We start from the raw sequence: 27,430 nt of genomic DNA, 5'->3' as shown, positions 1-27,430 counted from the left end.
CAAAACCCCATCTGTAGGTCACCAACATCAAAGACCAAAGGTAGGTAAAACCACAAAGATGAGGAGAAACCAGAGCAGAAAAGCTGAAAGTTGTAAAAATCAGAGTGCCTCATCTCCTCCAAAGGATTGCAGCTGCTCACCAGCAACAGAACAAACTGGACAGAGAATGACTTTGACGAGTTGACAGAAGTAGGCTTCAGAAGGTCAGTAATAACAAACTTCTCCGAGCTAAAGGAGCATCGTCTAACCCATCGCAAGAAAGCTAAAAACCATGAAAAAAGATTACACAAATGGCTAACTAGAATAAACAGTGTAGAGAAGACCTTAAATTACTTGATGGAGATGAAAACCATGGCATGAGAACTTCGTGATAAATGCACAAGCTTCAATAATTGATTCGATCAAGTGGAAGAAAGGATACCAGTGATTGAAGATCAAATTAATAAAATAAAGTGAAAAGACAAGTTTAGAGAAAAAAGAGTAAAAAGAAATTAACAAAGCCTCCAAGAAATATGGGACTATGTGAAAAGACCAAATCTATGGTTGATTGGTGTACGTGAAAGTGATTGAACCAAGAATAGAACCAAGTTGGAAAACACTTTTCAGAATATTACCCAGGAGAATTTCCCCAACCTAGCAAGGCAGGCCAACATTTAAATTCAGGAAATACAGAGAACAACACGAAGAGAAGAGCAACCCAACACACATAATTAACAGATTCACCAAAGTTGAAATGATGGAAAAAAATGCTAGGGGCAGCCAGAGAGAAAGGTCAGGTTACCCACAGAGGGAAGCCCATCAGACTAACAGCTGATTTCTCAGCAGGAGCCCTACAAACCAGAAGATACTGGGTGCCAATAGTCAACATTCTTAAAGAATTTTCAACCAGAATCTCATGTTCAAACAAACTAAGCTTGCTAAGTGAAGGAAAAATAAAATCCTCTACAGACAAGCAAATGCTGAGAGATTTTGTCACCACCAGGTCTGCCTTACAAGAGCTCTTGAAGGAAGTGCTAAACATGGAAAGGAAAAACCAGTACCAGCCACTGCAAAAACATGGAAAGGTAAAACCAGTACCAGCCACTGCAAAAACATGCCAAGTTGTAAAGATCATCAATGCTATGAAGAAGCTGCCTCAATTAATGGGCAAAATAACTAGCTAACATCATAATGACAGGATCAAATTCACACATAACAATATTAACCTTTGATGTAAATGGACTAAATGACCCTATTAAGAGACACACACTGGCAAATTGGATAAAGAGTCAAGACCCATCAGTGTGTTGTATTACAGAAACCCATCTCACATGCAGAGACACACATAGGCTCAAAATAAAGGGATGGAGGATGATATCTACCAAGCAAATGGAAAGCAAAATGAAGCCGGGGTGGAGCACCCAGATTCATAAAGCAAGTCTTTAGAGATCTACAGAGAGACATAGACCCCCACACAATACTAATGGGAGACTTTAACACCCCAATGTCAATATTAGACAGATCAATGAGACAGAAGGTTAACAAGGATATCCAGGACTTGAACTCAGCTCTGCAACAAGTGGACCTAATAGACATTTACTAAACTCTCCACCCCAAACAAACAGAATATACCTTCTTCTCAGCACCACATCACACTTATTCCAAAATTGACCACATAATTGGAAGTAAAGCACTCCTCATCAAATGTGAGAGAACAGAAATCACAACAAACTGTCTCTCAGACAACAGTGCAATCAAATTAGAACTCAGGATAAAGAAACTCACTCAACTGCACAACTACATGAATACTGAACAAGCTGCACCTGAATGACTACTGGATAAATAACAAAAAGAAGGCAGAAATAAAAATGTTCTTTGAAACCAATGAGAACAAAGACACAAGGTAGCAGAGTCTCTGGGACACATTTAAAGGAGAGTGTAGAGGGAAATTTATAGTACTAAATTCCCACAAGAGAAAGCAGGAAAGATCTAAAATAGACACCCTGTCATCACAATTAAAAGAACTAGAGAAGCAAGAACACACAAATTCAAAAGCTAGCAGAAGGCAAGAAATAACTAACATCAGAGAAGAACTGAAGGAGATAGAGACACAAAAAAACTTAAAAAAATCAGTGAATGCAGGAGCTGGTTTTTTGAAAAGATCAACAAAATTGATAGACCACTAGCAAGATTAATAAAGAAGAAAATAGAGAAGAATCAAATAGATGCAATAAAAATGATAAAAAGTATATCACCACTGATAATACAGAAATGCAAACTACCATCAGAGAATACTGTAAACATCTCTACACAAATACACTAGAGAATCTAGAAGAAATGGATAAATTCCTGGACACATACACCCTCCCAAGACTAAACCATGAAAATTTGAATCTCTGAATAGAACAATAACAGCCTCTGAAATTGAGGCAATAATTAATAGCCTACCAACCAAAAAAAGTCCAGGACCAGACAGATTCACAGCCGAATTCTACCAGAGTTACAAAGAGGAGTTAGTACCATTCCTTCTGATACTATTCCAATCAATAGAAAAAGAGGGAGTCCTCCCTAACTCATTTTATGAAGCCAGCATCATCCTGTTAACAAGGGCTGGCAGAGACACAACAAAAAAAGAGAATTTTAGACCAATATCCTTGATGAATTTCACTGCAAAATCCTCAGTAAAATACTGGCAAACCAAATCCAGCAGCAGATCAAAAAGCTTATCTACCATGATCAAGTTGGCTTCATCCCTGGGATGCAAGGCTGGTTCAACATCCACAAATCAATAAATGTAATCCATCACATAAACAAAACCAAGGATAAAGACCACATAATTATTTCAATAGATGCAGAAAAGGCCTTCAACAAAATTAAACACCTGTTCATGCTAAAACCTCTCAATAAACTAGGTATTGAAGGAACATATCTCAAAATAATAAGAGCTATTTATGACAAACCCATAGCCAATATCATAATGAATGGGCAAAAACTGCAAGCATTCCCTTTGAAAACCAGCACAAGACGAGGATGCCCTCTCTCACCACTCCTACTCAACACAGTTCTGGAATTTCTGGCCAGGGCAATCAGGCAAGAGAAAGAAATAAAGGGTATTCAATTAGTAAAAGAGGAAGTCAAATTGTCCCTGTTTGCAGATGACACACTTGTATATTTAGAAAACCCCATCATCTCAGCCCCACATCTCGTTAAGCTGATAAGCAGCTTCAGCAAAGTCTCAGGATACAAAATTAATGTACAAAAATCACAAGCATTCCTCTACAACAAGAACAGACAAACAGAGAGCCAACTCAAGAGTGAACTCCCATTCACAATTCCTACAAAGATAATAAAACACCTAGGAATCCAACTTACAAGGAATGTGAAGAACCTCTTCAAAGCAAACTAGAAACCACTGCTCAATGAAATAAAGACACAAACAAATGGAAGAATATTCCATGCTCATGGATAGGAAGAATCAATATGGTAAAAATGGCCATACTGCCCAAGGTAATTTATAGATTCAATGCTATCCCCATCAGCTTAATAATGACTTTCTTCACAGAATTGGAAAAAACTACTTTAAAGTTTATATGGAGGGGGGAGGAGCCAAGATGGCCAAATAGGAACAGCTCCGGTCTACAGCTCCCAGCGTGAGTGAGGCAGAAGATGGGTGATTTCTGCATTTCCAACTGAGGTACCGTGTTCATCTCACTAGGGAGTGCCAGACAGTGGGCGCAGGTCAGTGGGTGAGTGTACCCTGTGCCAGCCAAAGCAGGGCCCAGGCATTGCCTCACTCGGGAAGTGCAAGGGCTCAGGGAGTTCCCTTTCCAGGGATGACAGATGGCACCTGGAAAATCTGGCCACTCCCACCTGAATACTGTGCTTTTCCGAAGGGCTTAGGAAATGGTGCCCCAGGAGATTATAGCCTGCAACTGGCTCAGAGGGTCCTACACCCAGGGAGCCTCGCTGATTGCTAGCACAGCAGTCTGAGATCAAACAGCAAGGCAGCAGCGAGGCTGGGGGAGGGGCGCCCGCTGTTGCCCAGGCTCGCTTAGGTAAACAAAGCAGCCAGGAAGCTTGAACTGGGTGGAGCCCACCACAGCTCAAGGAGGCCTGCCTGCCTCTGTAGGCTCCACCTCTGGGGGCAGGGCACAGACAAACAAAAAGACAGCAGTAAACTCTGCAGACTTAAATGTCCCTGTCTGACAGCATTGAGGAGAGCAGTGGTTCTCCCAGCATGCAGCTGGAGATCTGAGAATGGGCAGACTGCCTCCTCAAGTGGGTCCACGACCCCTGACCCCAGAGCACCCTAACTGGGAGGCACCCCCCAGCAGGGGCAGACTGACACCTCACATGGCTGGCCAGGTACTCCAACAGACCTGCAGCTGAGGGTCCTGTCTGTTAGAAGGAAAATTAACAGAAAGGATATCCACACCAAAAATCCATCTGTACATCACCATCATCAAAGACCAAAAGTAGATAAAACCACAAAGATGGGGAAAAAACAGAGCAGAAAAACTGGAAACTCTAAAAAGCAGAGTACCTCTCCTCATCCAAAGGAATGCAGTTCCTCACCAGCAACGGAACAAAGCTGGACGGAGAATGACTTTGACGAGCTGAGAGAAGAAGGCTACAGACGATCAAATTACTCCGAGCTATGGGAGAATATTCAAACCAAAGGCAAAGAAGTTGAAAACTTTGAAAAAAATTTAGAAGAATGTATAACTAGAATAACCAATACAGAGAAGTGCTTAAAGGAGCTGATGGAGCTGAAAACCAAGGCTCGAGAACTACGTGAAGAATGCAGAAGCCTCAGGAGCTGATGCAATCAAATCAGGAAGAAAGGGTATCAGCCCTGGAAGATGAAATGAATGAAATGAACCGAGAAGGGAAGATTAGAGAAAAAAGAATAAAAAGAAATGAGCAAAGCCTCCAAGAAATGTGGGACTATGTGAAAAGACCAAATCTACGTCTGATTGGTGTACCTGAAAGTGACGGGGAGAATGGAAACAAGTTGGAAAACACTCTGCAGGATATTATCCAGGAGAACTTCCCTAATCTAGCAAGGCAGGCCAATATTTAGATTCAGGAAATACAGAGAACACCACAAAGATACTCCTCGAGAAGAGCAACTCCAAGACACATAATTGTCAGATTCACCAAAGTTGAAATGAAGGAAAAAATGTTAAGGGCAGCCAGAGAGAAAGGTCGGGTTACCATCAAAGGGAAGCCCATCAGACTAACAGCAGATCTCTCCGCAGAAACCCTACAAGCCAGAAGAGAGTGGGGGCCAATATTCAACATTCTTAAAGAAAAGAATTTTCAACCCAGAATTTCATATCCAGCCAAATTAAGCTTCATAAGTGAAGGATAAATAAAATACATTACAGACAAGCAAATGCTCAGAGATTTTGTCACCACCAGGCCTGCCCTAAAAGAGCTCCTGAAGGAAGCACTAAACATGGAAAGGCACAACCGGTACCAGCCGCTGCAAAATCATGCCAAAATGTAAAGACCATCAAGACTAGGAAGAGACTGCATCAACTAACGAGCAAAATAACCAGCTAACATCACAATGACAGGATTAAATTCACACGTAACAATATTAACTTCAAATGTAAATGGACTAAATGCCCCAATTAAAAGACACAGACTGGCAAATTGGATAAAGACTCAAGACCCATCAGTGTGCTGTATTCAGGAAACCCATCTCACGTGCAGAGACACACATAAGCTCAAAATAAAAGGATGGAGGAAGATCTACTAAGCAAATGGAAAACAAAAAAAGGCAGGGGTTGCAATCCTAGTCTCTGATAAAACAGACATTAAAACAACAAAGATCAAAAGAGATAAAGAAGGCCATTACATAATGGTAAAGGAATTAATTCAACAAGAAGAGCTAACTATCCTAAATATATATGCACCCAATACAGGAGCACCCAGATACATAAAGCAAGTCCTGAGTGACCTACAAAGAGACTTAGACTCCCACACATTAATAATGGGAGATTTTAACACCCCACTGTCAACATTAGACAGATCAATGAGACAGAAAGTCAACAAGGATACCCAGGAATTGAACTCAGCTCTGCACCAAGCGGACCTAATAGACATCTACAGAACTCTCCACCACAAATCAACAGAATATACATTTTTTTCAACACCACACAGCACCTATTCCAAAATTGACCATATACTTGGAAGTAAAGCTCTCCTCAATAAATATAAAAGAACAGAAATTATAACAAACTATCTCTCAGATCACAGTGCAATCAAGCTAGAACTCACGATTAAGAAACTCACTCAAAACCACTCAACTACATGGAAACTGAACAACCTGCTCCTGAATGACTACTGGGTACATAATGAAATGAAGGCAGAAATAAAGATGTTCTTTGAAACCAACGAGAACCAAGACACAACATACAACAATCTCTGGGATGCAATCAAAGCAGTGTGTAGAGGGAAATTTATAGCACTAAATGCCCACAAGAGGAAGCAGGAAAGATCCCAAATTGACACCCTAACATCACAATTAAAAGAACTAGAAAAGCAAGAGCAAATACATTCAAAAGCTAGCAGAAGGCAAGAAATAACTAAAATCAGAGCAGAACTGAAGGAAATAGAGACACAAAAAACCCTTCAAAAAATTAATGAATCCAGGAGCTGATTTTTTGAAAAGATCAACAAAATTGATAGACCTCTAGCAAGATTAATAAAGAATAAAAGAGAGAAGAATCAAATAGATGCAATAAAAAATGATAAAGGGGATATCACCACCGATCCCACAGAAACACAAACTACCATCAGAGAATACTAAAAACACCTCTACACAAATAAACTAGAAAATCTAGAAGAAATTGATAAATTCCTCAACACATACACCCTCCCAAGACTAAACCAGGAAGAAGTTGAATCTCTGAATAGACCAATAACAGGAGCTGAAATTGTGGCAATAATCAACAGCTTACCAACCAAAAAGAGTCCAGGACCAGATGGATTCACAGCCGAATTCTACCAGAGCTACAAGGAGGAACTGGTACCATTCCTTCTGAAACTATTCCAATCAATAGAAAAAGAGGGAATCCTCCCTAACTCATTTTAGGAGGCCAGCATCATCCTGATACCAAAGCCTGGCAGAGACACAACAAAAAAAGAGAATTTTAGACCAATATCCTTGATGAACATTGATGCAAAAATCCTCAATAAAATACTGGCAAACTGAATACAGCAGCACATCAAAAAGCTTATCCACCATGATCAAGTGGGCTTCATCCCTGGGATGCAAGGCTGGTTCAATATACACAAATCAATAAATGTAATCCAGCATATAAACAGAACCAAAGACAAAAACCACATGATTATCTCAATAGATGCAGAAAAGGCCTTTGACAAAATTCAACAACCTTCATGCTAAAAACTCTCAATAAATTAGGTATTGATGGGAAATATCTCAAAATAATCAGAGCTATCTATGACAAACCCACAGCCAATATCATACTGAATGGGCAAAAACTGGACGCATTCCCTTTGAAAACTGGCACAAGACAGGGATGTCCTCTCTCACCACTTCTATTCAACATAGTGTTGGAAGTTCTGGCCAGGGCAATTAGGCAGGAGAAGGAAATCAAGGCTATTCAATTAGGAAAAGAGGAAGTCAAATTGTCCCTGTTTGCAGATGATATGATTGTGTATCTAGAAAACCCCATTGTCTCAGCCCAAAATCTCCTTAAGCTGATAAGCAACTTCAGCAAAGTCTCAGGATACAAAATCAATGTACAAAAATCATAAGCATTCTTATACATCAATAACAGACAAACAGAGAGCCAAATCATGAGTGAACTCATTCACAATTGCTTCAAAGAGAATAAAATACCTAGGAATCCAACTTACAAGGGATGTGAAGGACCTCTTCAAGGGGAACTACAAACCACTGCTCAAGGAAATAAAAGAGGATACAAACAAATGGAAGAACATTCCATGCTCATGGGTAGGAAGAATTAATATCATGAAAATGGCCATCCTCCCCAAGGTAATTTACATATTCAATGCCATCCCCATCAAGCTACCAATGACTTTCTTCACAGAATTGGAAAAAACTACTTTAAAGTTCATATGGAACCAAAAAAGAGCCCGCATCAACAAGTCAATCCTAAGCCAAAAGAACAAAGCTGGAGGCATCACACTACCTGACTTCAAACTATACTACAAGGCTACAGTAACCAAAACAGCATGGTACGGGTACCAAAACAGAGATATAGATCAATGGAACAGAACAGAGCCCTCAGAAATAATGCCACATATCTACAACTATCTAATCTTTGACAAACCTGAGAAGAACAAGAAATGGGGAAAGGATTCCGTATTTAATAAATGGTGCTGGGACAACTGGCTAGCCATATGTAGAAAGCTGAAACTGGATCCCTTCCTTAGACCTTATACAAAAATCAATTCAAGATGGATTAAAGACTTAAACGTTAGACCTAAAACTATAAAAACCCTAGAAGAAAACCTAGGCATTACCATTCAGGACACAGGCATGGGCAAGGACTTCATGTCTAAAACACCAAAAGCAATGGCAACAAAAGCCAAAATTGACAAATGGGTTCTAATTAAACTAAAGAGCTTCTGCACAGCAAAAGAAACTACCATCAGAGTGAACAGGCAACCTACAAAATGGCAGAAAATTTTCACAACCTACTCATCTGACAAAGGGCTAATATCCAGAATCTACAATGAACTCCAACAAATTTACAAGAAAAAAAAAACAACCCCATCAAAAAGTGGGCGAAGGACATGAACAGACACTTCTCAAAAGAAGACATTTATGCAGCCAAAAAACACATGAAAAAATGCTCACCATCACTGGCCATCAGAGAAATGCAAATCAAAACCACAATGAGATACCATCTCACACCAGTTAGAATGGCAATCATTAAAAAGTCAGGAAACAACAGGTGCTGGAGAGGATGTGGAGAAATAAGAACACTTTTACACTGTTGGTGGGACTGTAAACTAGTTCAACCCTTGTGGAAGTCAGTGTGGTGATTCCTCAGGGATCTAGAACTAGAAATTCCATTCGACCCAGACATCCCATTACTGAGTATATACCCAAAGGACTATAAATCATGCTGCTATAAAGACACATGCACACGCATGTTTATTGCGGCATTATTCACAATAGCAAAGACTTGGAACCAACCCAGATGTCCAACAATGATAGACTGGATTAAGAAAATGTGGCACATATACACCATGGAATACTATGCAGCCATAAAAAATGATGAGTTCATGTGCTTTGTAGGGACATGGATGAAATGGGAAATCATCATTCTCAGTAAACTATCACAAGAACAAAAAACCAAACACCACATGTTCTCACTCATAGGTGGGAATTGAACAATGAGAACACATGGACACAGGAAGGGGAACATCACACTTCGGGGACTGTTGTGGGGTGGGGGGAGGGGGGAGGGATAGCATTGGGAGATATACCTAATGCTAGATGACGAGTTAGTGGGTGCAGCGCACCAGCATGGCACATGTATACATATGTAACTTACCTGCACATTGTGCACATGTACCATAAAACCTAAAGTATAATAACAATAATAATAATAATTTTAAAAAAATAAAAAAAAAAAGTTTATTTGGAACCAAAAAAGAGCCCACATTGCCAAGACAATCCTAAGCAAAAAGAACACAGCCTGGGGCATCAAACTACCCGACTCTAAACTATGGTACATGGCTACATTAACCAAAACAGCATGGTACCGGTACCAAAACAGATATGTAGGCCAATGGAACAGAACAGGGGCCTCAGAAATAACACCACATCAGCCATATAGGTTAGAGATCCACAATATAAATTCATGTATTTACAACTGCCATAGTATGGATAGTTGAGCCCTCCACACTTCATGTTGAAATTTGATCCCCAGTTTTGGAGGTAGAACGTAACATAATGTGCCTTTGTTATGGAAGCAGATCCCTTATGAAGAGATTGATCCCCTGCCTGGGAGGGGAATTTTTACTCTATTAGTTCTTAGAAGAGCTAGTTGCTTAGCAAAACCTGGCACTCTCCCACATCCCCTCGTTGTGGTTTCCTCTCTTGTCATGTGACCTTTGCACATACCAGCTCACATTTGCCTCGTACCACAAGTGGAAGCAGCCTGAGAACTTTACCAGAGGCCAAGCAGAAGTCAATGCTGTGCTTCTTGTACAGTATGCAGAACTATGATTCAAATAAACCTATTTTCTATATGAATTTTCTAGTCTCATGTATTCCTTTATAACAACACAAATGGAGGAAGATAGCAGTTAAGTGACTTTTGACAATGGTGCCAAGAACACATACTAGAAAAAAGGCAATCTCTTCACTAAATGGTGCTACGAAAACTGCATATCCACATGCAGAAAATGAAACTAGACCCCTATCCCTCACCATATATAAAGTAAGTAAAAATGAATTACAAAGTCAAATATAAGATTAAACATTATACAATTATTAGAATAAACTGTAGGAGCAATGATTTGTGACATTGGTCTAGGCAAGGACTTTTTTGGATAGGACTTCAGAAGCACAGCCGACAAAACAAAGGTAGATAAATGGGTTACATCAAAGTATTGAGCTTGTGCAGAGAAGATGAAGCAAGCAACAGAGTAAAGAGATGATCCACAACACGAAAACAAATTGAAATCTATAAATCTGACAGAGTTAATACATCAAATATACATAGAAGTCACATCAGTCAATAACAATGAATTACTATTTTGATTAAAAAATAAGCAAAAGACCTGAATAGACATTTCTGAAAAGAAGACTATCAGTGACTAAGATGTGTATTATAAAATGCTCAAAATCACTAGTCATCAGGGAAGTGCAAATCAAACTACAATGAGATATCACATCAACACTGTTATGGCTATTATCAAAAAGACAAAAATAACAAGTGTTAGCAAGTATGCAGAGAAAGAGAATCTTTTATAAATTGTTGAGGGAAATGCAAGTTAGTAAAATCAGTAAGGAAAACAGTATGGTGGTTCATCAGAAATTGAAAATAGAACTATCATATGATACAGCATTTCCATTACTGGGTATATATTTAAATGAAATAAAATGTCATGGAGATATCTGTCCTTCTATGTTTTCATCACCATTATTCATATAGTCAAGGGATGAATCAAGCAGAACATCTACTAATGAACAAATACATAAAGAAAATATGGAAAAAAGTATACATGTGTGTCCATTCCATTGGATATATGTATACACACATTTGAATATATATATATATTAAATGGAATGTGTGTATATGTATATATAGTGTGTGTATATCTCTATAGTTATATATACCTATTCCATTAGATATATATATATAGTATCCATTCCATTAGATTTATATAAGCTTTATTTCTATTATATATTAGCTTTTTTATAGATCAATAGAATTCCATCCATTGTATATATATATATTTGTTTCCAATGTGTATATATATTCATTTCATTGGATATATACTGGAAAAAAGGAATGAAATTCTGTCATGTGTAGAAACATGAATGAACCTGCAGGGCATAATGTTAAGTGAAATAATCAGGCACAGCTAACATGGATTCTTTTATGCAGAGTCAGAAATTTTAATCATAATAGAAAAAGAGAGTAGAATTGTGGTTATTAGAGGGTGAAGAGATAGTAGAGAGGGCAATGAGAAATGGTGGATCAGTAGATACGAAGTTATAGTTAGGAAGATATGTTCTGTTATTATATTACATAGTTGGATAACTATGGTTAATAGTCATGTAGTACATATTTCAAGATAGAAAGAAGGTTTTTGAATGTTATCACTAAAAAGAAATGATAAATATTTAGATGATGGGTTTATTAACTATCTTGATGTAATTATTATACAATGTATAAATGTATTGCAACACCACAGCATTTCTCTTAAACAGAAGCAATTATTACTTGTCAAATTTAAATAAAAAATAAAAATAAATATTTAGTGTAAGACAGCCTTAAAATCTATCTCAATTAAACTTGTAAAATTATTAGCACAAAAGCTTTTACCTCATAAATTATTGCTGTATGGATCTAACTTTTTAAAAAATATGACTTACATGATTATTCCTGTGTGTATGTTTGTGTGTGTGTGTGTGTTTCTGTGTGTGTGTGTGTGTAAAAGTGGGAGTGAACTCTTTTCTCTAGAAATAGTGAGAGTACACTGCTTCTGTTATTTTATGAGTTTGGTTAAGTTTCTCCTCTGTTTCTCACTTGACCAACACAAACATAACATCTGGCATGGTCAGGGTTTCCTATAGAGTGGTTACCTTTGCAAGAGTAAAGAAGACATAGGTCATACAGGAGACACAGTGGTGTCTTCCAGTGTAAACAAGTTCCCTATAAGAACAATCTTGGTATAGATTGCATACTTGGTATTAGGCTGTTCATTAGAATAAAAAGTATCCCATGAGAGGTAGATTATGAACATCCATGACTAAATGCCCTGGAACCTTGTCAGATCAAGGGTAGAGCTGATAGCCACTTTTGGGAGAGTGAACTCAAGACATACTTACAAAACGTTTAAAAAACTATAACAGTTATTTCTCACTTTTGCTTCACAATACTGTTTCAACATTCCTTGAACTATAATTTTTTTCCCTCTATGACTTAGGAATATAGTATACAATTTTATTTTCACTCCAAAAGAAACTTGCAGGCTGCAATATCATTTCCATGAGCTCTACTTGTCCTGATGACTATCAATGTTTAGATTTCTGTCCACAGAGATTGAAACCTTGTTTTTCTCACATGACTTTTATAAAACCTCACTTAAAATTCTCACGAGCCCTAAGTGGATAGTCACAACACAGAATTCATCATATAAATCATAAACAACATTACTTCTCTAAGTATTTGAGTAAAAGCCATCACTATCATTAAACACTTAAACATTCTATTTATAGAAATCTTCCTTTATGCCTTGTCTTCCTTAATCACTTATTTTCTCTCACTTACCAACTCCTGTGGAATGTATCCAATATGTCTCATGAAAATACGCCTATTTCTGTACTTTCATGGAAAATATCCTTATGCATAAGCCCATTTTGATCGTGAAAAAGGCTAGAGCATTCTTTTTAGTGAGCTTCATGGCTCTGATTTCCTATTAATATAATGCTGAAAAGACATATATCACCTATAAGAGCCATTGTGACATGGAAAATAAATATGGAGTTGCAAGCGGAAAACATTCAACATCATTTTTCTATAACTAAGGCTGTAATCTTTCAAGGGAATACAGAAGCCATGTCACAAAGTACATAATATTCCTTAATAAAATAGACTTATCTTAGGCAAAGCTTTGGCAGGTTTACAGTGCAATCCTCCAACAAACTCAAAATTAGGTTGGTATGGTTGAGGAAATTCAAAATCCAATATGTTTGTATGAGCCATATCTCAGATTTTCCCACAGTCTCACATAATGTAGTAGGCCTTCCTAAATAAAAGAAATAACAGAATGAATTAGCATACAATTTAAATAAAAAAGGGTACCACTAATTTTTCAATAAACTATTAAAAAGTAAGTTTAGGTCCTCTAGAACAACATGGTTTTTAGATGTCAAATGGAAGGGGGAATTAATGAAATAATAAAGAAAAAAAGAAGAAAAAAAGAAAAATGAAAAAATAAGAAAGGAAAAAGGAAGAACAGAGAAATAAAGGAGGAAAGGAAGGAAGGAAGGAAGTAAAGAAGGAAGGAAGGAAAGAGGGAGGGAGGGAGGGATGGGGAGGGAGGGAGGTGGGGAGGGAAGGAGGGAGGGAGAAAAGGAAGGAAGGAAAGAAGGAGGGAAGGAATGAAGGAAAGAAGGAAGGAAGGAAACAAGGAACGAAGGAAGGAAGGACAGTTATATATAATTGTATTTTCACAACTTAAAAAAGACACAACTCCAAAATACAAATAAATTTATTGCTCATTCTTTCCTCTCCAAGTGAATTGAAGATGATAGATGAGTCCCACGATACCTTCACCAAATAACATCTCTGTGTTTTCTAATCTATAGTCAAGGGTATATCTTTCAATAATCCCACCAGGATCAATTCCCTTTAACTTGCTGTATTGCATATCATTACTTTAATTAACAGGCTACTGTTTTATTAGTAGGAATTCCTTGACTGATTTTTACCCATGACAATCCTCTTTTTGGGTTGTGAAACACCCATGTACATGCTATGATCATCATATACTTACTTTAGTGTTTATCTCCAGTGATGTGCTTTGAAGGAAAACACATATTCAAGTTTTAATTTTAGGTTTTTAATCAGAAGAATGGCTAATTGCAAATGACTAAGTAATTCACATATCTTTACAAAAACATATTTTGCAACTGATAAAAAGATAAAAGCCCATAAGGGAATTTGTTTCTCTGTAAAATTCTAATCAAAGTTGGTGGTGGTGTACACCATAGTGTGGAGATCCTCTTTTTAAGGTCATCACTTTTTAATGCTTGAAGTTATTTCCTAGGTCATAAATCCAAATGCCTTTAATTCGATATTGAATAAATTTTACTGAAGATACTCAGTTTGAAATTACCAGAAATTACAATACAGCTATCTCACAACTTTTAAGCAAATGTATTTATGTCCTCTAGATTTGTTGTTTTCTGTGTCTCACATGTTGCCTACATTACCAACCTCTAGGTGATTTTAATTAATATATTTGGTCTCATTTAAGAAAGACTCAGTTTTTAAACAATTGTAGTCATTCAATATTTAATGGATTAATACACAGTAACATGTGCAAAGATGATCAGAGGACAGAAAATTAAATTTGCTTTTTACATTAAGTAGATAAATGATTTCACATTTTATTTGAAATGTGATACACACATGTCTTGGAGATATTGTAAGTTAATGTGCAGTTCATCTCAATAAAAGGAATATGCCAATAAAGTGATTCAGGCAAACGGGCAAACAGGGTCTGGAGTGGACCTCCAGCAAACTCCAAAAGACCTGCAGCTGAGGGTCCTGACTGTTAGAAGGAAAACTAACAAACAGAAAGGGCATCCACACCAAAACCCCATCTGTACATCACCATCATCAAAGACCAAAGGTAGATAAAATCACAAAGATGGGGAAAAAACAGAGCAGAAAAGCTGAAAACTCTAAAAATCAGAGCACCTCTCTGTCTCCAAAGGAACACAGCTCCTCACCAGCAATGGATCAAAGCTGGATGGAGAATGACTTTGATGAGTTGAGAGAAGAAGGTTTCAGATGATCAAACTTCTCTGAGCTAAAGGAGGAAGTTTAAACCCATCACAAAGAAGCTAAAAACCTTGAAAAAAGATTAGACAAATGGATAACTAGAATAAATAGTGTAGAGAAGTCCTGAAATGACCTGATGGAACTGAAAACCATGGCACAAGAACTACAAGATGAATGCACAAGCTTCAGTAGCCAATTCGATCAACTGGAAAAAAAGGTATCAGTGATTGAAGATCAACAGAAGGAAATGAAGCAAGAAGAGAAGTTTAGAGAAAAAAGAATAAAAAGAAATGAACAAAGCCTCCAAGAAATATGGGACTATGTGAAAAGACTAAATCTACGTCTGATTCATGTACCTGAAAGTGATGGGGAGAATGAAACCAAGTTGGAAAACACTCTGCAAGATATTATCCAGGAGAACTTCCCTAGTCTAGAAAGGCAGGCCAACATTCAAATTCAGGAAATACAGAGAATGCCACAAATATACTCCTCGAGAAGAGCAACTCCAAGACACGTAATTGTCAGATTCACCAAAGTTGAAATGAAGGAAAAATGTTAAGGGCAGCCAGAGAAAGGTCGGGTTACCCACAAAGGGAAGCCCATCAGACTAAAAGCAGATTTTTCAGCAGAAACTCTACAAGCCAGAAGAGAGTGGGGCCCAATATTCAACATTCTTAAAGAAAAGAGTTTTCAACCCAGAATTTCATATCTAGTCAAACTAAGCTTCATAAGTGAAGGAGAAATAAAATACTTTACAGACAAGCAAATGCTGAGAGATTTTGTCACCATCAGGCCTGCCCTACAAAAGCACAGTTTGGTTCCTCCTTTTAAGAAAAAATGTGGGAAAAAATTTAAGAATGAGGAAAGACAAGGAGAAAAACTTTTGAGGCAATGTTTTGGTTTCATGGGCTTCCATTTGCAAGCGTTTGTGTAGAATGGAGAAGTTTGAGGGCATTCCATGTCTAGTGGTTTAGGACCCCCATAGTGCCATCTTGTCATAGAGTTTTCAGAAGATCTGGTTGTTTAAATGTGTGTAGCATCTCCCCGTCCCCCCACCCTTCCTCCTGCTCCAGTTAGGTAGGACCTGTTGGCTTCCCCTTCACCTTCTCATAATTATAAGTTTCCTGAGGCCTCCTCAGCCATGGTACCTATACAGCCTGGAGAACTGTGAGTAACTTAATCCTCTTTTCTTCATAAATTACCCAGTTGCTCTTTATAGCAATATGAGAACAAATGTGAGAATAAAGTTGTACAGAAGATGTGAGAACAATGTGACAACAAACTAATACAGAAAACTAGAGAGGTGGGGCATTTCTTTAAAGATACCTGAAAATGTGGAAGCAACTTTGGAGCTGGGTAATGGGCAGAGGTTGGAACAGTTTGGAGGCTCAGAAAAAGACAGGTAGATGAGAAAAAGACAGGCAGATCCACAGGAGCAGAACTTCCCAAAGCCTTGAGAGCCCTCCCGTTGCACTGCTGTGCCCTGGATGTGAGACATAGAGTCAAAGGAAATTATTTTGGAGCTTTAAGATTTAATGAGTGCTCTGCTGGGTTTAGGACTTGCCTGGGGCCTGTAGCCCCTTTGTTCTGGCCAATTTCTTCCTTTTAAAAAGGGAGCATTCACTTAGTTGCTTGGAATGTATTCCAAGATACATTCCCCACTGTATCTTCGAAGTAACTCACTTGTTTTTTATTTTCCAAGCTCATAAGTGGAAGGGACTTGCCTTGTCTCAGATGAGACTTAGAATTTGGAGATTTTGGGTAATTCTGGGATGTGTTAAGACTTTGAGGGACTGTGGAGAAGGCATGATTTTGTTTTAAAATGTGAGAAGGACATGAGATTTGGGAGGATTCATGGAGAGAATGATATGGTTTGGCTCTATGTTCCCACCCAAATCTCATGTTAAATTGTGGTATATTTTGGCTGTGTCACCATCCAAATCTCATCTTGAATTGTAGTTCCCATAATCCCCATGTGTTTTGGGAGGGACCCAGTGGGAGGTAATTTAATCACGGGGGCGCTTATTCCCATGCTGCTGTTCTCATGATGGTGAATGAGTTCTCATTAGATCTGATGGTTTTATAAGGGGCTTTTCCCCCTTTTGCTCAAAGGACGTGTTTGCTTCCCCTTCCACCATGATGGTAAGTTTCCTGAGGCCACCCCAGCCATGCTGAACTGTGAGTCCATTAAACCTTTCTTCTGTATAATTTACCCAGTCTTGGGTGTATCTATTAGCAGTATGAGAATGGACTAATGCAAATTGTTATCTTCAGTGCTAGAGATGGAGGCTGGTGGGAAGTGATTGAATCATTGGGGTGGTTTCTAATGTTTTAGCACCATCCTCCTAGTGTTATCTTGTGATACAGCTCTTATAAGATCTGGTTGTTTAAAAGTGGGTATCATCACCCCCCACCTTCATGCTGCTCCAGCCATGTAAGATGTGTTGGCTTCCACTTTACCATCTGGCATGATTGTAAGTGTTCTTAGGCCTCCTCAGTCATGCTACCTATACACCCTATGGAATGTGAGTCAATTAAACCTCTTTTCTTCATAAATTACCCAGTCTCAGGTAGTTCTTTTTAGCAATGTCAGAATGGAGTATCAGAGTTTCTAGTGCTCCAGATGGTTACATATTATGTTCTGTTTTGCACATTTTAAACTAATGGTCAAATTACACTAAGTAAAAATTTAGCCCCAAAGTCTGACAGGTAACTAGAAAGTCTCTAGGTTCTGTATTTTTCCTTCTTTTTTTTTTCTTTAAGTCTACTGCTCATTTTCTACTGAGAAAAAAAAAGAAAGAAAGAAAGAAAAAAAACTTTTTGGCTACAACCATTGCTTCAGTGTTGTTTCTTCTTCTTCTTCTTCTTCTTCTTCTTCTTCTTCTTCTTCTTCTTCTTCTTCTTCTTCTTCCGCAACCAGTGAATTTCTATAAATATCTTATGTCTAGAGTTCTGAAATAAAATATATAGACTCTTTGTATGAGTGTGTATGTGTCTGTTTATCTGTACATACGTGTATTTTTTATGTGTTATAGCTACAAGGTACCAAATAAACTTAAAATTAAGGAGACCTCATAAATTAAGGAAATAATAAACCCAACTACTTTTCAAGTCCATGTGACTTGAGTAAAATTTTTAATGAATAAGCTAGCTTTAAAAGTATTGGTAATGTAATATTAGAGATGTCTTAAAAATTGTCAGCATTTTCTTTCCACATATTATTCAAGTGGTTTCAATCTTACTCATGCCAAATATTGTATGGTGCCAAAATTTGGCATAAGGTTTATAAAACTATGAACCCAGTTCCGAACAGAATGATCTTTGCTTGTGTTAAAAAAGATAAAACAGGGAAATATGCCATCTCCAAAAGAAACCAATCAGTGTTCAATAATGCATCAGAAGAATTGAAGATTCTTAGATATTCAAAAAGAAATTCACAGTAAATCCATTTGAAAAGTTTAGGAATCACATAAAATATAAACAAAAAAAAAAAAGAAACTTGGAAAATAATGCATAATCCCTTAATCATTGTTGTAGTTGTTACCTTTATTAATTTTCCTTTATATTCTTTATACTAAATATCAATTACAGCATTAGATTATTCTGAATTTGTCTATATATTTACATTTACTAGTGATTTTTTATATTTTTATTTGTTACAAGTTAGTGTTCTTTTCCTTTAGAGTGAAAAATATCCTTTGCATTTCTTCTAAGACAGGTTTGGTGCTGGAGAAATCTTAGCTTTTATTTGTCTTGAAAAGTCTTTACCTCTTCCTTATATATGAAGAAGTGCTTTGATGAGTACAGTATTCTTGGATTAAAGGTTTTTCAAATTTTTGTTTTCTTCAACATTTTGACTATAGTATCCCATTCTTTTCTTTCCTGCAAGCTTTTTTGTTCATTTGTTTTTTTATTTTTTCTGGGAAATTCACTGAAAACTGGGAACACTATTGAATGTGTTATGTTTTGTTGTTGTTTTGTTTTGTTTTTCTCTGTCTCCTGCTGCTTTCAGTATTGTTTTTGTTCTTTGATTTTTGGTAATTTGATTATAATGTACATTTGGGAATTACTTTCTGGGTTGAATTTTTTGGGTGATGTCTAAACTAACTGTTCCCAATTTTGGTGAAGCACAATAAAGCAAAGTATAATAAAATGAAATATGCCTATGCATAAGAACTTATGGAAATAAAATGGTAAGCTAGGCAGAACTTACTGAATACAAAATTAATTAGAGCTAATCAATACATGTAAATTCAAATCATGTCTAAGGCTAAGGACTTTTGAAGTGGGATCCTCTGAATATTAGTTCTGTGAAACAGTCTATGTATTAGAATTCAGTGGAATACATGAAACAATATTTTAGTGTCTATTATGATTGTTCCTTTGTTCATGTTTCTACATATTTCTCAACCATATTTGGATTAAAAATGTGTTGCATTGACCAGGTCCGATCACAACTGTGTATGAAAACTGCAAAGCAAAACAACTTTTTTATAAGTAAAGCAAAGAAATAAAAATAAGCCAAATGGATATATATTTGTAAAGTAAAAATTCTATTATCTCATGCCCCACAAGACCATAAGTCATTTAACTTTTTATAACATTTTTTCAAGTTTTTGTGAAGTAATCACCTAAGAAATTAGAGAATTCTAGAAAATATTTCAATTTAACCACTCTTGAAAAAATAATTCAAAGAGGATTTTCTGAAGATTTTTTTTTGAAATTTTTGATGAGAGAGAAAAGGATGATTAGCATCTTATTTCAATAAAAATGGTTTAAAATTCAAAGTAACAATCAATGATTCTCAAAAATATGTGATGTAGGTTTGGGCTATTTCAAGGAAATACAAAATATAATCTCTTTGTTAATGATGATCATTTTAAGTTTATCACTGGTATTAAGAAAGTAGGTTATCTTATGCTTAGAACAAATATACTTTCTTCATGAAGAACAGCTACAACATTTTCTATGATAGAAACTCATTAACCTGCATATATGTGTCATAGACAATGTAGAGCAATTTTTAAAAATATTTATTTTGATAACTAAATTAAAAGTAAAACAAGAATCTCTTACCTAATGTCTTACTATAAAACTCTTCCCAAAAATGATAGTCATAATCCTGAATCCAGAAGTGGAAGAAAACTGAAAGCACTGAATTTTTAAATCTTTCCTGAAAGGTCATTCTGTCTGTTAGTCCTGTCATAGGCACCGGTACATAGGAAAGTGGAGCTGGAAGTTTCCCACAGCTTCACTCCATATTGCCTCTTAGAGAAGTTCTAAGTGTGAGTACAAAAGGGACAGCAAGCAACTCAGCCATCAGGTCTCCACAGGGAATCACAAGGTCTATAAGCATTACATTGTAGTTGGCTTCCTGTAGCTTCTTCATAAGTGTCTGATTGTAGATAATGCTCTCACATATCATTTTTAAATTTCCTTTTATTTCAACAACAAAAAAATTAATTTTATAATTGATTGCCAGGTTGATAAGCCTGGCAAGACATTCAGAGCTAGGTCAACAAATATTTCATTTTCTTCTGTTTTGTCCTGTGGCATATGGACCACCTCAAATTTCAGTGCAGAAGGCTTCCTGTAGTCAATTAACAAAGACTTTGAATGAGTCAATACTATTACCTTATGGCCCCTCACTATGAGCTCCTCTAGAATGACCTTGACATTAAGCCAATGGCTCATGTCACAGGGCCACACCAGGACCTTCTCACAGAATCTGCAGCCAGCACAGAAGAGTTGCAGGGGCAGAAATACCAAAGTTGACTTCTTGGACCTCATGACAGCAGTTCCCTCACACACTGATCTACAATAGTTTTGTAGTTACTAAGCATGAAATTGAAATGACAATATAAGCATAGAAGTTAAAAACTAATATTTTAAGAGTAAAGTTCATTGGTTGGTTGCCAGTTTAACATTTATTGAAGATATCAAAAAGAAATGCAATGTAGCAATGTATCAGGGAAAATTTGGAAAATTTGTTCCAACCTTCTAGAACTTAGAAATAAAACACATAAAGATACTTTTATTATCTGGAATGATGATAAAGAAATTTTTTTAAAAATTATTTAGATTTAATAATTCATGTGCAGAAACATATGCACACAAGACACTTACATGCATTCCACACTAAATCCAGGGTGTCAGATGTTTTAGAAGAACTCATGTTTCACATTGCTTGCTCACAAGGACAATACAAAGATTTAATGAGAATACACTTGGAGACGTTGAGTAACTATTCTTATTAATTTTATGTAATAAGTACAAAGTGTTCAGTATTTCAGAGGGGAAAAATGCACAATTGCTTTAATATCTGATAATTAATAAAAGCTTTAGGAAGGCATTTGACTTAGGAGGTGAGATGAAAGCTTTGGTAGGATTTATTGTTGCCAAAGGAAGCATTTCACAATCAATAGAAGCATGATGAAAGTATAGGATATTTAAAAATCATTCCAGTGAGTAGTGATCACAGAGAAAGTTCAGGGAAGGATGTTACAGAAGAAAACTAGCTTGAAGTAGGAGAAATTAGTTTTAAAAAAACAATTAATAGTTTGAATGATAATTTATAGGCAAATAATTATTTACTCAAGTTTTAAAGGACAGTTGCAACATCAAACTTTTCTTTAGCAAGAAATTCCTGCACCTCAACATAGAGTGATACGTAAAGATAAGAGTTTAATAACAGGGAAAATGATAAAAATTGTATATTAGTTACTGAGACATGTCAACCTAACGGAATAAAACATAAATTTTTAATAATAAATGTGGGAAATTAATTTGAAATTTGTATCTACTGATAATATCTGAGACAACAAAAAAATGTATAGGAGAAAAGACATGGTTTTGGTTTCTGTCTTAATAAGCAGAAGGCTGATAATGACATTAGGTAAAATATTATGCACAAAATTTGCAGCAGTTTTCCTAATCAATATGATCTAACTGGGCTATTTTTCCTGTAGTTACTATTCTAATTATTCAACAACTCTATGTAGATGTAAACCTAAAATAACATTTTAAGCATCCCCAACCACCTAAATGGACCTTTACTCTCAGCAAAGAGCATTTCAAACTCAATCTGAAAAACTAGTTCAGACAATGATGGGAAGTAGGGTGGTGGGATAGGACATGCCTCATTATACCCTCCTCCCTTTTTGAATTCAGGAAAAATTTACCAGCATTACCATCAACAAAGAACTTAAAACCAATAGAACAGACTCATTAAGTTTGATAAGAAACATTTACAATCTATATTCTCTGAAGCCTGTTGCCTGATAGCTTTATCTGCATGATAAAGCCTTGGTATTCACAGCCCCTTATCTTAACCTAGACATTCTTGTCTATTAATTCTACATCTTTAGACAACAATATAACTCAACCAATTGCCCATAGAAAATTCTTGAATTAGCCTATGACCTGGAAGACCCCACTCCCAGTTGTCCTGCCTATCCAGACCAAGTCAATTTATAACTTACATGTATTGACTGATGACTAATGTCCCTCTAAATTGTATAAAACTAAGCTGTAGCCTGAGCACCATGGGAAAATGTTCTTACAATCTCCTGAGGGTTATGTCACAGGCCATCATTGACTCATATTTGGCTGAGAATAAATCTCTTTAAATATTTTTAAATGTTTGACTCTTTTCATCAACAACAACTTGACATTTGAATTTGTGGGGCCTCAGACAAAACTCAGGACACCATAAAACACGCCTGAACTTGAAGCTAAGGTAGCAACAGAGGCCCACTGAATGCCTCTCCAATTTTGAACTTCTTCTCCAGTGGAACTGGTAAGTCTTCTTGAGCCCTGGACCTCCCTTTTGTTGATAGTCCTTGGTTTATTCTGAATTTTTTTTTTTCTCCTGGGAGGTTGTCTTTTACAATCCTAATTATAGTTCAGGAGTACATTCTAAAGGGTCCTCTCCATTGCATTTTCTCCCGAAGATAAGCTCAACTGGCTTGTCTGCACATTTGCATGAGGAGCTGAACTATTATTTTTGTAGACAAATGAGAGATGAGAGATTGAGCTCCTCAGCACTGAAGAGAAAGGACATTTTGCTCCTCCCAGCCAAAGGGGCCTATTTGGAATGTCTGGGGTGTTAAACTTTCACGATGTATAGTGGTCAAACAGAGAACCTCCCCCAACACAATGAGTTTAAAAAAGTAATCTAGCAAATGCATGTAAGAGATGATCACTCTGATCCATGAGACGTCAGTCCTCATGGAGGTGATAGACGTCTAGAGAGAGAAACTAATGGGAGAAGAGAAAATAAGGAACCAATTAGGCAGATAGTTAGGACAAGGTTCTTGGTAGAAGTCCTCCCCCAAAAATAATGGTCTGGAAGAAATCAAGCTGCAAGCGCAGACAAGGAAGAAAAGTCCAAAGCCTTTGTCTTCTGTGCAACCAGTGAGCTCTGCCTATACATGATGATCTTCAGTGAGCACATTCCTTTTCTTTTTGGGCATACTCAGTTAAAGGAACTTGCACGGGGTGCTTTCCTAAGACAGACCTGTAGCTGTATAGATAAGGAAAGTTCTACAGAACCAGACATGTCCGCAGTGACACAGAGTCAATAAGCAAAATAAAACAACATGCAGTAACTCAGGCTAAGGTCCTGCATGCACACTAGAGGGAAGAAGTGGAGCCAACAAGAATTTGTATGTATGCAAATAAAACTTCCAGACCTAACCGGTTTTTCATGCCTTATGCACATGAAACACTCTGCCTTATTTGCTTTTTTTTTTTTTAATAAAAGTCTTTGCATTCATCTGTGAAATGACACCCCTGTAGGGCCCCTCCTTCACAGTAGACAGCTTTTCTCTTTCACTTATTAAACTTATGTTCCAACATTACCATTGGTGTCCACAATCCTTAATTTTTTGGGTCCTGGGACAAAGAACTCCTAGTGATACCTCAAACAACAAGACTGCTCCAGTGACCCTAGGCTGCTTCACTGTGAAAAGTAAAGTAGAGGTTCCTCTTCAAAGACATTCCTCCCCATGTAATTAAGAATAAATAGTAACTTCTCTTAGAAGCAAAATTTATTCAAAGACCTGTGCTGACATTTTTAAATATCTGTTCACCATAATAAAGAAATATATGTACTTTATGTTCTTAGCTCCTACAATGTAGTCTAAATATTTGCTCTGGCATGCTTATACTGGTCAAAGCAGGCATTAAGTCAGAGCCTGTTCCTCTTCCTTATTTGAAGGTATTTTTCTTGGCAGGGGGATAGGTCATTTACTTTTTTCTTTTATTTTTTATTTATTTTTTGTTTGTTTTTTTAATTTTTTTATTTTATTTTAAGTTCTAGGGTACATGTGCACAACGTACAGGTTTGTTACATATGTATACATGTGCCATGTTGGTGTGCTGCACCCATTAACTCATCATTTACACTAGGTATATCTCATAATGCTAACCTTCCCCCCTCCTCCCAACCCACTAACTAGAGGCCCCGGTTTGTGATGTTCTCCATCCTGTGTCCAAGTGTTCTCATTGTTCAATTCCCACCTATGTGTGAGAACATGCATTGCTTGTTTTTTTTGTCCTTGCGAAAGTTTGCTAAGAATGATGGTTTCCAGCTTCATCCATGTCCCTACAAAGGACATGAACTCTGCTAATGATGGTTTCCAGCTTCATCCATGTCCCTACAAAGGACGTGAACTCATCATTTTTTATGGCTGCATAGTATTCCATGGTGTATATGTGCCACAATTTCTTAATCCAGTCTATCATTGATGGACATTTGGGTTGGTTCCAAGTCTTCGCTATTGTGAATAGTGCCACAATAAACATGCGTGTGAATGTGTCTTTAAAGCAGCATGATTTATAATCCTTTGGGTATATACCCAGTAATGGGATCACTGGGTCAAATGGTATTTCCAGTTCTAGATCCTTGAGGAATCACCACATTGACTTCCCCAATGGTTGAACTAGTTTACAGTCCCACTAACAGTGTAAAAGCATTCCTATTTCTCCACATCCTCTCTAGCACCTGTTGTTTCCTGACTTTTTAATGATCGCCATTCTAACTGGCTTGAAATGGTATCTCATTGTTGTTTTGATTTGCATTTCTCTGATGGCCAGTGATGATGAGCATTTTTTCATGTGTCTGCTGGCTGCATATATGTCTTCTTTTGAGATGTGTCTGTTCGTATACTTTGCTGACTTTTTGATGGCGTGGTTTGATTTCTTCTCATAAATTTGTTTGAGTTCTTTGTAGATTCTGGATATTAGCCCTTTGTCAGATGGGTAGATTGTAAAAATTTTTTCCCATTCTGTAGGTTCCCTGTTCACTCTGATGGTAGTTTCTTTTGCTGTGCAGAAGCTCTTTAGTTTAATTAGATCTCATTTGTCAATTTTGGCTTTTGTTGCCATTGCTTTGAGTGTTTTAGTCATGAAGTCCTTGCCCATGCCTATGTCCTGAATGGTACTGCCTAGGTTTTCTTCTAGGGTTTTTCTGGTTTTAGGTCTAATATTTAAGTCTTAATCCACCTTGAGTTAATTTTTGTATAAGGTGTAAAGAAGTGATCCAGTTTCAGTTTTCTACATATGGCTAGCCAATTTTCCCAGCACCATTTATTAAACAGGGAATCCTTTCCCCATTGCTTGTTTTTGTCAGGTTTGTCAAAGATCAGATGGTTGTAGATGTGTGGCATTATTTCTAAGGGCTCTGTTCTGTTCCGTTGGTCTATATCTCTGTTTTGGTACAAGTACCATGCTGTTTTGGTTACTGTAGCCTTGTAGTATAGTTTGAAGTCAGGTAGCATGATGCTTCCAGCTTTGTTCTTTTGACTTAGGATTATTTTGGCAATGCCAGCTTGTTTTTGCTTCCATATGAACTTTAAAGTAGTTTTTTTTTTCCAATTCTATGAAGAAAATCATTGGTAGCTTGATGGGGATGGCATTGAATCTATAAATTACCTTGGGCAGTATGGCAGTATTGATTCTTCCCATCCATGAGCATGGAATGTTCTTCCATTTGTTTGTGTCCTCTTTTATTTCATTGAGCAGTGGTTTGTAGTTCTCCTTGAAGTGGTCCTTCACATCCCTTGTAAGTTGGATTCCTAGGTATTTTATTCTCTTTGAAGCAATTGTGAATGGGAGTTCACTCATGATTTGGCTCTCTGTTTGTCTGTTCTTTGTGTATAAGAATGCTTGTGATTTTTCCATATTGATTTTGTATCCTGAGACTTTGCTGAAGTTGCTTATCAGTGACCTGTTGTACAGTCAGTACAGCACTGCACAGTTAGGGGAAAATTCCCTAGCCGTACCTTCCCCCACAGGAAAGAAAGAGAAAAGTGTGCTTTAATGTTCTAGCTTTTGGAGGGGCTGCACAAGGGGCTGGTATCTAACACCTAACTCAAAGAAATCACAGGAACTAGCAGAATTCGGATGCCTGTGAGCTACTGAGAAGAAAAGTATGAGTGGCAGTGTTAAAAAGGTTGCCCTACCACAGAATGAAGGCACGGGGAGCAATAGACTACAAACTCCTAAAGATGAAATAGAGGAAAAAAAATAAATCTTTAACTTGGTAATTGCATACAGAAGCTGAGAGAAGACACATTCCCAGGAAAGGTTTGAGAGACCTGCAGAATCTCTAGCTGGGCTGACTGGTGAAGACAGTCTTTTGTACCAAGCTAGGTGGTAAATAATGGGAGATGCAGTTATTTTTTCAAATATCCAAATTGCAGCTAAAGAACACAAGGCAACAAGGCATACATACACTCCCGCCAACACACACACACCCCACTAAACAATGGCCCAATGAAGGGAACAAAATCAACTTCTAGCAAATAACCCCAAGGAAATGAAGATCTATGAATTACTTGTCAAATAATTTAAAATTATCATTTTAAAGATAATTAGCAAAGAGAGACCACAAACAACTATACAAAATAATAAAAATAGTGCATATAAAAATGAAAATATTAACAAAAAGGTAAAGCTCTATAAAAAAAGAACCAAACAAAAATTCTGGAGCTGAAGAATACAATAACTGAATTTTTAACATTCACTAGAGGAGCAAAGAAGAAGACTTTATCAAACAGATACAAAATATACACATTTAAGAACATGGATTATTTGAAATTATTCAGGAAGGGGAGCAAAAATTTAAAGAAAAAATTCACAATAAAAAAGTGAAGTCAGCCTAAGCAACTTATAAAACACCATCAAGCTAA

At 37.0% G+C, this 27,430-nt stretch overlaps 1 pseudogene; it reads right to left on the bottom strand.

Annotated features, from left to right (window-relative positions):
• The window catches only part of LOC100437276 (UDP-glucuronosyltransferase 2A3-like), a 30,916-nt pseudogene extending 9,890 nt beyond the window's left edge, over positions 1-21,026 (bottom strand).
• Positions 21,027-27,430: the final 6,404 nt, after the last annotated feature.

The sequence above is a fragment of the Pongo abelii genome, chromosome 3 (assembly GCF_028885655.2).
Source record: "Pongo abelii isolate AG06213 chromosome 3, NHGRI_mPonAbe1-v2.0_pri, whole genome shotgun sequence".
NCBI lineage: Eukaryota > Metazoa > Chordata > Mammalia > Primates > Hominidae > Pongo > Pongo abelii.
Note: the sequence above shows the minus strand (reverse complement) of the source record. Positions and strands in the feature narration are given on the sequence as shown.